The sequence below is a fragment of the Pinus tabuliformis genome, chromosome 5_1, assembly GCF_031772625.1.
Source record: "Pinus tabuliformis cultivar Carrire ecotype Pingquan chromosome 5_1, CPIR1, whole genome shotgun sequence".
Classification (NCBI taxonomy): domain Eukaryota; kingdom Viridiplantae; phylum Streptophyta; class Pinopsida; order Pinales; family Pinaceae; genus Pinus; species Pinus tabuliformis.
Genome location: NC_142305.1, coordinates 792,839,905 through 792,855,330, shown reverse-complemented (window position 1 = coordinate 792,855,330; position 15,426 = coordinate 792,839,905). Strand labels below are relative to the sequence as shown.

Sequence of the window (15,426 nt, the reverse complement as noted above, 5' to 3'; positions counted from 1 at the left end):
ACAATACTAAGTAAATTTTTCATTAAAAGAATAATACTAAGATCCTAGGTAATTTAAAGCCCTTGATGGGTATATTAGAATCTACAAAAACACACTGTAGAAAAATAATAAGAGCATATACACAAATTTGAACTCTCACTCACATCTATCTTCTATTGAATGCAGAAAAAATAAAATACACTACAATACCTCAAAACCAAAAACTTGATAACCAACACGGAAGTGTTCACTGCATCTCCTTTATATAATAGGAAGATGAGAACAAATACAAAGTATCTGGTCACATGCATGATGCACTCAAGGTGACTCAGTCAAATGCTAGCTCAAGTCTAATCATCTAGTGTACCCTTGCTGCATGGATAAGTGTGACAGGTAAGTCAATCTCAACTAGAAGATAAATAGAAGCATGCATCCCGTTCCTTGAGAACTGTGCCCCCTACCTAGACCGAAACCTTATCATGCAAAGTCCTCTCATTAAATAGGGTTCTGCACCCTCCAAATATTAGATCATGCATGCAGAACTGAACTAAACTGAATCTGAACTACAAACTTAACTAAATTGAAGAAAAAATGGAATTTCTTAATCTTAAACAACATGCAAAATGAAATTAATTAAGGGTAGAAAAACTGGAAAGATACTATCTACTCTCGTACATAACAACACCTCCCTCATACTATAATGTGCATAGGAACCATGAAAAGCTGCTGCCATTATTACTGTTGTATGGACCTGCAAAAAGTACACCGTTACTATTATTGTACCTACCAACTAAGTGCACCTTGGTACTATGGAGAAGACTGTCAAAGTTAAGCAAGGTAGAAAATATAACAAAGGATATGAACCAACTAATCAAAAAATTATTACCATAGTGATAAATTGAATCATTAAAAGAGTGGCTAGCGTGGGAAGACACAAAGTTAAGTCAAACAAAGTATAGATCGAATAGTGATTCAATACACTGCATTATTTAATGTTATTTTCATAAATATTTGCCATAGATAACACAAAATTTACTGCATGGTTTTAAGAAAATTCATCTCAATGGGAAAATAAATTGTTTCAAACCCCAAGATTGAAAGGAAATTGACTTAATGTACAACAAAATGTTAGTATTTTGTTAAGTTGCATCTACATTTACTCAGAGGTGTTGATTTGATGCTATATAATTCTTAAAGCCATGTTCAACCTACAATGAGTCTCTAGCTTTTCTGTTGTTAAAGTTGCAGACCTATTTTAGCAAAGCCATAGGCTTTGATCATGATTAAATGTAGTTGAAGGGAATTTTCTGGATTTATATATTTTTCACAGTTTAGTTTCAATTATGCATTTTTCCATACCAAGTAAGAAATAAAACAAACCATTAGTAGACAAAGAACATATCAATCATATCTAAACATGTAAAATACAATGGATAAAGGATATACAAATGAAAAATAGAAAATTTTAACTCAAAAACTGAATAGACAATGTGGTGTTAATAGTACCTATATAGTAATATTTGATGTCAGGAGTAAAGACACCAAGCCCATCGAATGCATCTTTCCAAGAACCCTCAGTAAGAGTTTGTCAAAGTCCATTTGATTTCCTAAATGAACTAGTTTACATCCAAGCAGAACTTGTGTCCAGTGGATTTCCAAAACAAAATAAACCACCACATAACATTGTTGATGTATAAATTTGAGCAAGAAATGTACAAGTCAAAATACCAAAATTTTGCTAGAAAATCCAAACCACTAGGACAACGCAGGTAGAAAAGGAGTTATACCTGTGTTATCATAGGTGTGTAAGCTCTAGTTGCAGTAGCTACATCCAAATTTTCCTTTGTTCCCATATACTTGTTCCTACTTTGTTTCAAGTAAAATCTCTTAAAGTAACTATAGCTATAAAAGTAAATAAATTGAGATATGAATGATTGTAAATTTTTGGTGCCAATGCCTTGATACAAAGAATGAATTTTCCTAGTGGAAATGGCCTCCCACAACACATCAGATAGATTTCTGCACATTCAAGCACAAAATATAATGAGAATCAGTAAAAAGTGTAGCTTCGTTTACAATTCATTTCCATAAGAGCAATTGCAGACTATGGTAATAATGACTCATATTTACAGTGGGGGTTCTAGAGTTATAGTACTTTTCATCGATGCATGACTGTTCTACAAGCCTATGGTAGGGAAGAAGACATAATTTATCTAATACCCCTCATAATCCTCAAAGACTAGGATGAAAAATACTATTTACTTAGAATTAGTTGGAATCATTAAAACATTTCAAACTAAGGTGAATTCCAAAACCTTGACAACATAGTGTATGCAAATTTTTCAATAGCAATAGAAAACATTGAGCAATCATAATATGCAACGGAAATAATGAACATGCCAAAGCAACAAACCTCCAAAATATCAAGATGAAATTGTCAATAGAAAAAATACAACCCTCATATTACTAAAGCTAAACCAATATTTATCATCTTTATCTATTGATACATATTATAGGTGATAGAAAAGAACATTATCAGACTGTCTGAATAGTTTTACTATAAAATATTTTGCAACTTTTGATCAAATGGTGGAGCACTATCTTAATATTTGTCCCCAAACATAGGCAATGAAGACTTATGTCTCTCATGCTGAAAATTACTACTAATCGATCCATATGACTAAACACACTAAAACGGAACTAAATAAAACATGAAAATGACAATAATTGTAGGTAAAGACAAACAAACAATGTTAATAAACCATTTCTTGGTTCTTCACGAGAACCCCTGGTACTAGCACAAATCTGTCTGGAGTGTCTGGCAGGTAATCAAGATGGTTGCCCTCCATTTCCTATGGAAAAATAGTTGTGACAAGAATTTTGATGATTTGCCCAAAGAAAGGGGAGCTAGAATTAATAAGTTCTTTCTTTTGGATTATGTAGTTATTCAATGTTCCACTCAATTGATTTCCTTGAGAAAAGACCACAACAAGCTAGACAGGTGAGCTAAATTTCACGCAGGCCACACTTGCATAGGGGTAGGTAGGGACGAGGCTATTTTGATGTAATGATGGCTTAACATGTAATCTTTGAAGAGATGACAATTATATCCCTTTCAGTGATATATAAGTATTGGGTTTTTTCCAAAATAGATAAATAACTAAATTATTGTTTTATAACCCACTAACTTTGAAGAAAGCCTCGTACTCCTGAAAATTAAAAAATTATAACATCTGTTATTTTATCCAAAATAGTAAAATACTATATATAGTTTGTCCACCACAACTACTCTGAGCAATGAATTCACCTGGAAGGCATACTTGTGGATCTAAGACACTCAATTTGAGTGAGATTATGGATTTAAATCAAGGGGTTCAAGGACCAAGTTCCTGAAAAGGATGCATACTTTTCCATGATGAGACTATCTGTTGGATCTCTTTGGGGAGGGTAATTCAATGAATTCCCAGAATCATGATAACCATTTAGAGCAAAATCCTAGGCAAATAAAACATGATGATCAACACTTCATAAGCGGCCAACACAAGCTTCTTAAGACACACTAACCATTTGGGTGACTGATAAGCATGGAGTTACCTTTAAGCCCTGACCTTTGCCAACTCAGAGTAAAATATAGTAGTCAGGGTGTTCAAGGACCTAATTCCTAAAATACATGCATCCTCTTCCATAGTGAAAATGTTTATTGGATGCTTTTGGAGAGGGTGATTTGGAAAGTACCATAGGTTACTAAGGGAGCTTGGATTATCAATGAATTTACTTGGCCTTCAGAACGATTAGTTGGTATAGAGTGGTGACATCATGGATATGGTGAAGTCTCAAGTGCTATTGGTATGGCATAATATGGAACATAGAATAGAATGGGAGCTTCTTTAACAAAAAAATTATCATCCCTCTAAAAAAAGGTTACTGTGACTATTATGGATAAAATGTTAAGCAGATAGGCTATGATGGTAAAAAAACTTTAACCAAACAGTACAACCCTCTTAAGAAATGGTGAGAATATAGATGCCTAATTAGAATGGAGTTATTTTTTATTGAAGGAATTTAATCAACTAATAAAACATTAGTAAAATAAACAACAGAAATATACACAAACCATACATGGTGGAAAAGGCCTCAGCCTTGATGTATTCCTCACATTCTCATTATTAAAATAATGTTTAGGATACATATAAATACATGAGGATAATTTGTCTCAAGATAGTGCGTCTCTCTTGGACACTATGGTTGAGCAAATATATCAACCAAAAACTAATCTAGGAGTCTAAATAGTTTGAGAGAATCTCTCAACCAACTAGGCATAAACTGACTCCTAACTATGAGGAACAAACTCAATCTAGAAAGGTAGGATTAAATCCAACTTTATTGATTTTAATTAATTTAATTATTTTGGAATTATAATTGTTTTAAACACATGAGAGTGAGGCTACAATTCCCCCCCACCCCTCTCCCCCCCCCCCCCCCAATGATAAGTCCAAAATAAGAACTAGGAACCATCTTCCAAGTTCTCATGCTAAAACTATTGATCCTCAAAAACGTTGCCCGAAAAACCGCCAAAGTTGGATGCCGAAAAATACTTCAATTTGAAGAGAACATGAATGAGCTGAAAGTATGATACATCTCTAAAAAAGTCTTGACAACTCCATCATGTGCCAAGTAGCAAAAGGATCCATTTGTCCTTCAAATAGCATCCTTTGTCCACTGATAAAATGTTGATGACGCCCAGTGGTGAATTTGCATGTCCACCGAAAAAATGTTGAGAATGCCCACTAGCAAATTTTCTGATGTCGAAACTACCCAATGGCTACTTGATGTTGGCTTCCCACTGGCTTCTTTGATATTGACCTACCACTGGCTACTGATGATGATCACCCACTGACTGATGATGTCAAAAATGGCTAACTGCTGCTTTTGTTGATGTTATCGAAAATTGCTCTGTTGCTTTCTATATGTTGTCAAAACTTTCAATCTTACAACCTTCAATTCCATTATTATCATTTCCCTCCCTTTTTTAGTAGAAAGGAGAGATAATCATCTACAGTTGATTGTTTAACTCCCTCCCTTTAGGTGGAAGAGAGTTTCACTATTGTACTTTCACTTTCAGGTGCATGAGAGTATCATCTTTATTTTACTATTAGTTGCAATGGTTGTTTCATGTGAGACTAAATCCTTCAGTAACACCTAGAAAATTATTTGAATGTAGCTAATCACTTCTAAGGATAAATCCATGCATAATTGATCTTCACTCTGGGTGGTTGATTTCACATGCAGCATCTTTCAGATGAATGATTTTTCCTTCCACAATGGTGACAAGGATGGAGGTCAAAGCATTTACTCTCCATATGGCCATTTGTTTACAATGGTTACACTTAACCATATTCTGATCATTTTCTAGAAAATCATCACTTACAAACTGAACTAGTTTTGAGAAATCTGGAACAAATAAAGTGTTTTCTTTGTTGTATCCTAGGCCATGTCGATCTTTATTGAAGGAGATTTCTTCCCAAGGTCTGATCACTTTTTTGGAAATACTATCCTGTTGTTTTTCTTCATACTTGTTGTTGTTGCTAACATCTTGTCCTTGATTTATTAAACCTTCTATGTCACACTAGGCATCAATCATTAACAGTTCATCGGTTTGACATGTTGCATCAAATTGATCAATTTGATATTTGGTACTACATGTTGCATCATTTAGTAGTACAACTGGTTGGATGAGATCACTTGTGTCACAACATATATTAACCTATTTGATCAATTCATCTATGTCGCAACTTATATCAACTTGCTTGATTATATCATCTATGTTACTGCAACCTTCATTAATATGTTGAATAAGGCCACTTGTATCACAACTTTCATTTGTTGTTGTGATGAGGTCTTCTGTGTCACAACTTGCATTTGTCTTCTCTACACATTGTGCATCTAGTAAATATTTCTTTTCACTTAACTTAATTTGAAGTGCATGAATGAGTTTTTCTTTCACTTCGAGCTCAATTTGAAATTCTTTCACTACTTCTAATGTACTGGTCATTTGATTGATTAAGGTTTGACTTTGCTTCAACTTCCATTCCAATATTTCAATTGTGTTTTGTAACTCATGATTGCAATCTTTCAACTCTTTAATCTCTAGTTCTGCACTTTGAAGACGTTTTCCTCCTTTACACATTATGAGTTTTGACATGCTCGCTTGTACTAGCTTGCTTGCTTGATTTATTTTTCTTGATGGTTGCTTGTAACACTTGTGAGATTTGAAGATCTCACTCACTTGAATTCTTGAACTTGTGTGCTTGATTTAGTTTATCAATGCAATGGTTGAACTCATGCTCGCTGGAACTTTATGAATGCTTCAATCATCTTGATGTTTGCTTGAAATTTTTGTTAACAATTGAACACACGCCCACTTGAATTTTGTACTAGGATGAGGGTGTTGGATACCACCGAAAAATGCACCCAATGTTTACAATGAAAAGTTCAAATGATATTGACTTAGTTGAAGAGAATTGACTCACTTAATTGACTCAATTGAAGAGAATTTACTTAGTTGAAAACAACGGACTCATTGGACTTAATTGATTCCCTATCAATTCAAAGCTTGGGTGTCGGTTTCAATTGAGAATACACCCTTAAAATTCAACTCAATTTTATTTAAATTTGTTTACAAGTTAAATTACAAATTATGATTTTTCAAGTTACAATGTTGTTTTGAGTTGACTCTTACAAAAAAGTTGCAAGTACATTGTCCAAAAGTTGATGTAGTTGTTTGTTGATGTAGATGACAACTTCATTAACTTGATTGCCTTGAGTGAATGATGTTGAATTGCATGTAGAATTGTTGTTGATGTTGACAACTTGATATCTTTGATTATGTGTTACAACTTCTTGATTTCTTGTACTTTGCTTATTTTAGCTTGATTACATGAAGAGAATTTATTATGTGCATGCAACTTATTGTGTACTCCATGTGTAACAGTTTACAAAAGATAGTATCGAAACTAGACACAAAAAATAAGCAACATCAAGAATCATGCGCCATCACAAACATACTCATGGTGTACCTAATATCCCCTTATTCAATTTTGGGTGGATCTAGGACACAATCACCATAAAAAATATATGTTTTTAGTAAGTATTGAGTACATAAGCAGTCAACCTTCAACTTCACAACTTTATTATTGACATTGATAATACAAAGCTCTACCTTCAAAATTAAGTAGATATTAACTTCAATTTTTGTTCCACTTCACTTTCTCATCAACCCTCACTTGAACTTGCTCGCTTGACATTGTGACTTCTCAATTACAACTTTAACTTTTCACCTTCTAGATTTTGAGAACCCGAATGACCATCAATTAAAAAATATGTCCATATTATGAGAAAAAACACTCAAAAATCACTCCACTTAACTTTGGTCTTTGTTATGTGGTGGCTCTACCTTTTATAAAATGACGACTGTAGTTGATGCTTCTCACAAGCAATGTCTTGAGGTTTTATTAACACTTCGTGTTTTAAAACAATAACATACATGAAAGAAAATTTTAATACTTTACCTCCACAGTCCACATTGTTGCCTCTCCATGTTGGACACTTCAACATTGCAGCTCCTCTATTATGCAAAATGAAACACCCTCTTCTCTCTTCTCAATAAAAAATTCTTGCAGCTAGTGCTTCCACATAACGATGCTTGTCTCCAGATTTCAACCTTGCACAATAGATATGGCTTCTTTTTATGTTGTCGGATTTCAATTTGGTGACTGTTGATCAACACCTTGCTGATACAATTTCTCGGCTTCGTGTTAACACATTCCCTCTAGTCTCCAATGTAGATTTGAGTGCAAGCCTCAATGCAGCTCTAGATTCCAATGGTGCTTTCAAACCTTGTATGATGCGGAGCAAACTATACATAAATGGGAAAATGTAATCGCTGGGAGATGGATTAAATATTGATGCATAAGAAGGATTTTAATTCTTCAATCAACACACTATTTCACCTTGCTTCCATGCTTAGCAAGCAATAAACCTGCACCATCTGATAATAGGTGGTCCTCCATAGGTGCACATACGCAGCAAGGAAAAAAATATAAATCCACTTACCAGTGGAATGCATGCACTCAAACTCCACTGCCAAATGTTTGTTTCTGTGTTATGTTGACTACATTCACCAATGAAGGATGTGGGGCTCTACACTATCCACACGCTGGTCTCCACAAGCTAGGTTCCACACACTGGGTTCTTCAGACTTCTTCCTTACACTCTGCATAAGAAGTTTGTCTCAAATAATTTCACACTTGTTTTAAATTACAAAGCATTAACCAATCTGAGATTTTTGCACCCAAATACAGAACAAGAATGATCTTGCAATCCACAACACTGATTTTAACTTTCAAAATAAAAAACTCAGTGGCACTCCGTTCATCGCACTGATCACTGACTATTTTTAGGAGGCAGATCACAAATTATGAGAGTTGATTATCCTCAGGGTCTTAGGCTAGGGAACCTGAATAGTCTCACTTGACTTGTAAACCACCTCATTATCCCTCCGTGAGACCACTGTCTATCGCTCCGATGCTTTGGACCTTGGGTGGTTCCATGAAAATTTCTCAATGATGAACAATTGTTGTAGACAACTAGATGTGGTGTCTGCCAATCACTGCATTTCCAGTGTCTAGATTCTAATTCTAGTCTCAACACATATCAAAAGAAGGAGGTTTCATGTTCCAATTGACACAACTACCTATCTTTATTGCAACAATTTCCTTCCAAAAAATCATTTCATTAGATCAAATGCACAAGAGTAAACTTGTTCTTTTATCAAACCTCTACTGTCATTCTCATCGCATTTTGGAATCTGTAAATGCACTTTTTTCCTTGACGCATATTGGTTGACTATAAGTGCACCCTCCTTATAAAGAAGATTTATCTCCTTTTGTGCGCACTTTGATCTTTGGTCTATGTAGCATAAATTTTCAAACCATTCAATCCTCTATCAAAATTAGTCAAAATCCACCTTTTCCATATCGTGCGAAAAGAACAAGTTCCCTCAACTCTTTGACTTCTTTGATACCTCTAGATTTGTTTGTGTAGGTGTCATTGTTGTCTCAGCCAGACCCATGCTTTAGTTGCACTTTTCAAAGATCAGATACACCTTTGAGGAACCTCTCCGCCTTTGCTCACACTCCACATACTTCTTTGTCAAAATTTGTGCACTGTATTCAGAATTACATAAGGCACGATTCCCATGGATTAGTTACATATTACATCTCATCTCCAGGCTCTCCACTCTACTTCAATTCATGTGTGATTCTTACAGTTTTTTCACTTCTCCCACTCTTCCATGCACAGGCTCCACAAGCATCTCAAGCATTCAACGTTGCACGAGTCATTCCAGAAACCATTCTATTCTTTCCTCAAAATATGACACCTTTCCAGAGATATTATGGAAATATACAATTGACTTCAAAATACCTAATTTCGTTCTATAATGAAAGAGATGCTCCCTCTTCCTTAACTGTGGCCACTGGCACTAAGACTACAACTCCATCTCCTTAGAAGGATGCAACAATGTCAAAGAAGATAAATCTCAGCAAATCTATTATCCAAGCTCTGATACCACAATGAAGGAATTTAATCAACTAATAAAACATTAATAAAATAAACAACATAAATATACACAAACCATACATGGAGGAAAAGGCCTCAGTCTTGATGTATTCCTCACATTATCATTATTAAAATAATGTTTATGATACATATAAATACATGAGGAGAATTTGTCTCAATATAGTGTGTCTATCTTGGACACTATGGTTGAGAAAATCTCTCAACCAAAAACTAATCTAGGAATCTAACTAGTTGGAGAGAATCTCTCAACCAACTAGGCCTAAATTGACTCCTAACTATGAGGAGAAAACTCAACCTAGAAAGATAGGATTAAATCCAACTTTCTTGATTTTAATTAATTTAATTATTTTGGACTTATAATTTTCTTAAACACATGAGAGTGAGGCTAACATTGTTAGGTCGCTATACTACTAGTGTAACGCCTTATTGTTATTAGTACAACCCCCTTATTCTATTATTGTGCCCATATAGTCCCCATGTTGTTATTAGTATGCCCCATAGAAGCCCACTATTGTTATTGTTGTGCCCCTACAATATTATTGTTATGTAGGCTCTGATTGCATTGGGACCCCTTAGACTCTTATATATAGAAAGGCGTCATTGTCAATTGTATCATCCATGAATTGCTCAGTTGTGTAATGTAAAGGAGGTTTCCCCCTCAAAGAGGCTGATTTCTAAGGCATTGATCTATATTTTCTATCTGTTGTGAGCTGGTTTCATAACATTTGGTATTAGAGCTTTGGATTATAGGGTTTCACTATTCCAAACAAGTCATTGTAGCATTTTCGCTATAAATTTTTCGCTACGAAGTTTTAGAAGCTAAAAAAAAAAACATTTGAGATGAAATAATTTTGAACCTCAGGTCTGAATTTCAGATCTTGTCTCGCTATATTTTCAAAGATATGATCTGAGGAAATTAGGGTTTTTGCAAGCTCCATAATTCCATCTCAAATAGGTCATCGTGGAATTGTCGCTATAATTTTTTGTCTACGAATGTTCTTACTCAAAAATTAAAACCCATTTGAGACAAAATCTTGGTGAAGCTCAGGGCCGAATTTCAGATCTTGTTTTGCTATAGCCTCGGAGACACAATCCAAGACATTTATGGTTTCTGCAGGCTCTTAAATTACATCCCAAACAAGTGACCTTGGGAAAATTGTCATAAATTTCTCTCTAAGAATCAGATTGAAATTTTGTAAGAAGTTAAAGAAAGAGGACAGACTATAGTTTTCTTTGTATCAATTTCAGGTCCTAAGGTCGACACAGAAACACGTGGAATTTCATACAAGTTAGATCTACATAAAAAGTATATAATTAGGTCATATAGGGAGATTGGGCATAACTCTTTCTTGGAGAATCCAATTTCGATCAAACTGGTGGCATTCGAAAGAGGACACAGAGGGCTACCACAGGTCACAATTTCAGAATTTGAATATTTTAAACTACAAAGTTAAATTCATTTCAAGATCAAGCTCATAAAAGAATGAAAATTGATATGAGGAAGTTTGATGGCAAGGATCCAGTAACATGGATACTACAGTTGGAGTAATATTTTGATCTACATGATGTGAAACTGTTACAAAAGGTATGCATTGCATCTTTATATTTAGAAAATAATTAGTTTGTATGGTATAGAGAGCTTTTTTCTCATAAAGCACTTGTCACCTGGTCAATTTTCACGGAGGAAATGATAACACATTATGAGGAGACAAAGAGAAACACCTTCTTTACCCAATTGATAAATCTCAAAAAAAAGGGTTCAATGGCAGAGAACATTGAGGAATTCCAAAAATTGAAAATAAGGGTAAATGATATTCCAGAGAAGAAGAGGATTGATGTCTTCATAGGGACTTTAAAAGATAACATCCAACATGAGGTTCACCTTTGGGAACCTGATTCATTAGAGAAGGCATATATGTTGGCAAGAAAAGTGGAAAGCAAAATTATGGAAACGAGGAAGTCTACCACTCACAACTATAAAGATGGAAGTGTTGTTTCTCCTCGCCTTCCATAACCTACAATGTTGACACCACAACAATTGCAAGAAAAAATAGCAAAAGGGCTTTGTTACAATGGTGATAGAAAATACATTAAAGGTCATAAATGCACTGAGAAGAAATTATTTTACATATATTATGAAGAGGAGGAAGAAAAGGATAAATAAACATCAAAAGAAGAGGATATACACAAGGAACCAACACTAGAGAAACAAGAAATGAATCCGGCCATATCTTTTATTGCATTGGGAGGAATTAACACTCCTCAAACTCTCAAGATAGAAGGACATATCAAGAAGAAGAAGGTTCAAGTAGTGAATTATCAAGAAGAAAAGGATCAAGAAACGTCAAAATAAAAGGATACTCACCAGAAACCAACCCCATAAAGAGAAGAAATGAATCTGACCATATGTTGTAATGCATTAGTAGAATTACAACTCCTCAAACTCTCAATATAGAATGACATATCAAGAAGAAAAAGTTTCAAGCAGTGAAAGATCACATCGAGCATCAACAACAAGTTCTCCAACTTTTAAAGGATAACATCACTTTGGCATAGAATCGAATGAAACAATAGGCAGATCAATATTGCAGCAAAAGAAGTTTTGATGTAGGTGATTGGGTATTTATATGACTACAACCATACAAACAAATGTTCCTTAAGGAAGCTAAGAAGGATAATAAATTATCATCAAAGTATTATGTCTGTACAAGGTGTTACAAAAGATTGGTGCTATGGAATACCAATTCAAGCTTCCTGCATCTTTCCGAGCGCACCCAGTTTTCCATGTTTCATGATTAAAGAAGGTTATAGGTGAGAATATCCTAGTTCAAACAATATTGCCAGAACTTGACAAGGAAGGAAAAATCATATTCGAACTGGAAGCAGGTACAAAAACAAGAAATCGATAGCTATGGAATCGATCAATTCTAGAGTATCTCATCACCTGGAAGAACTTATCCTATGAAGATTCCACATGGGAGGATGAGAATTTTTTATACAAGCATCCAAAACTACTCAAGTGTTGAGGACAACACCTTTGGAAGGAGAGGGGCATGTTAGGTCCCTATGCTACTAGTGTAACCCCTTATTGTTATTAGTGCAACCCCCTTATTCTATTATTGTGCCCATATAGTCCCCATGTTGTTATTATTATGCCCCATAGAAGCCCACTATTGTTATGGTTGTGCCCCTAAAATATTATTGTTATCTAGGCTCTGATTGTATTGGGACGCCTTAGACTCCTATATATAGAAAGGAGGTCTTGTCATTTGTATCATCCAAGAATTGTTCATTTGTGTAATGTAAAGGAGGTTTCCCCCTCGAAGAGGCTTATTTCTAAGTCATTGATCTATCTTCTCTATATTTTTGTGAGCTGGTTTCATAACAAACATTAATCCCTACAATTTTACAGCTCAAAAAGAAAATGTGGTGAATCCATGGCCCTATTAATTTTGTACCAAAATAGAATGACTAGACAATTCTTTTTCAGACTCAAAAGAAAACACGCAAATGCCAGATTGGGACAATAAATCCTAGATCAGGAACCATCCATTGGGATATTTAACAAAATATATAGGTTGCATGCATTTCAATCTTAGTTAAGCTTTAATATTCAAAGCGGAATGAATGATTATTGGCACAGAGCCATCTAAACCAAGGTCATATGTGCACAAAGCCATCTAAACCAAGGTCATACATGAAACGTGGGGTTTCACCTATCTCTAATATTTGAATGTCGACCATTTGTTTGAATTCAAGATATGCAAGGTTTATATGGGTCAGTTTTAGTGTCCATCTTCAATGCACCCAACAAACCATCTAGATTCAATGCATCCTTACAGGAGGATCAACCCCACCAATTTTAAGCACATTAACCCAAGGATCTAGTTACCCAAATTGCAACTAGATAGAAAAAGCCATTTAAAAATACTCAACCCAAATTATTTCTAAAGAAATATATATATCAGATACTAAATTCAGCGAAATCCATTCCAAAAAATAGAAACAAGCCAGTTTGATTCTAAGGAAAATATGTGTTGGAGCTTCAGACCTGTATTTCTGCTGACCCCCAGCATAAACCTTCACCTAGTAATTGGTCTTACATGTATCTAAGGGATACAATATGGTAGTGCTAATGAGCCCTGCTATGGATCCTGAAGCTGCCTTTGTCAGATATTCAAAATCAACCCCCATTTCATATAAATTCCACCGAATAAGATATATATATATATATATATATATATTATCAGCGTACAAAATCAGGTATTCAGAACCCAAAGTGCAAGTACAGAAAATTGATGATTGATATTGGAGGTCCAATAATAATAAGTTGGGTTGCTTGCAAATGAGATTTCAAATCAAAACTAAAAACCCCCTAAGGGATTAGAACAGAGAAAAGTCAGCGTGCTTAACAAATCCAATATATGGGAGTTTGATGCAAGTGATGATGTCGACTCTTGACTTACTTGACTATCAGTTACAAAGAAGTTCAGATTGTAGTCATTGTTGACGATTTTAACCATGTGGTACATAGTAGCATTGGATGTTTGGTGTCTCAGTTAACCAAGCTGCGAAAAGTTCGACTGGATCCCTGTGTTGGTCTGGATTAAAGTTAGAGTTTTTTTATGAAGTTAATTTTAAAATTGGGTGGGATTGTTTTATGTAACTACATGTAATGGTTCACAACACTATTGAATGGGGTACGGTACGTTAGTCGGGTGGACTTGGAATTGGAATTGAACATTGTTATTAGATTTATTTTAGATTTGTATTCATCAAGTATTCAAGAATTTAGATATATTAAATTTCTTTTCATATTTAATAAGGAAAAAGTTGTTGGTTTTCATTAATAAAAAATAAATATATCCTTTGGTATTTCATTGTTAATGTTTTTGCATGTCATATATTATATTTTAAAATAAAATATCTAAATTTCTAAGTATCTTATTACTCTAAACTATAGTTCTCCTATTTCTGAAAATTCTCTACTATATCAATTTTCACAAAAAAAGGTTAAAGTTTTTTATGATGAAAAATATAACATATATGATTCAAGCATGACAAAAACATATCATGCTCTATAAAAATTGTCATGGACGGGTGACTAATAAACCAGAGGAAGGAAAATTTGTCAAGGGAATCCCTTTTTAAGTTAAAACTTCCCGAGTTGCAAAAGGATTCATTTGTCGAAAACTAAGTAGAAAATCCTCCCTGGCACACAATTGCATCCCTTCTTTGATAGGAGATATGCCACTTTATTCTATTCTCTATAGACATTATTAAAGGTGGGTCTCTGAAAGGTATTCATCAAAGATATTATGCATTGCATCCAAAAAGTAAGGGAAGATGGTCCAAATTTTGTTCTCAAATTTACCCAATCTAGGAGCATCTTGGAATCTCCAAACACAGGTAAATATTTAATTGAAAGACAGTTAGCACATAGAAGAGCCCCCAAGAGTATGATTAACTCAACTCTATTATTTGACGCTGTGCCACTATACCAACTGAAATGGAAGGTGTTTTCTGGCTTCAAAACTAAATGTGTCCCACTTCCACAAATATTGTTGGTTGATGCTCCATAAAAAAAAAACAACAGCAACAAGAAAGTATGACCATAGATCAATGAGTCAAAAATGCCTTCTAGGTTGTTCCTCCTTCATTAGCCATATCTCCATAAAATATGCAGAGATCTTTAAATAGGCATCTCTAGTATCTGGTTTTGTTTCTTCAAAAATATTCTCATTCCTGCTTCTCCATATGCCCCACAAAATATATAAAGGCAAGGAATGATATGTCTTGAAACCTTCA

General features: G+C 34.5%; 1 pseudogene; it reads right to left on the bottom strand.

The window, feature by feature from the left end:
- Window positions 1-1,485: 1,485 nt before the first annotated feature.
- On the bottom strand, window positions 1,486-13,812 carry LOC149167318 (peroxisomal adenine nucleotide carrier 1 pseudogene; annotated as a pseudogene).
- Between the last annotated feature and the right edge of the window lie 1,614 nt (window positions 13,813-15,426).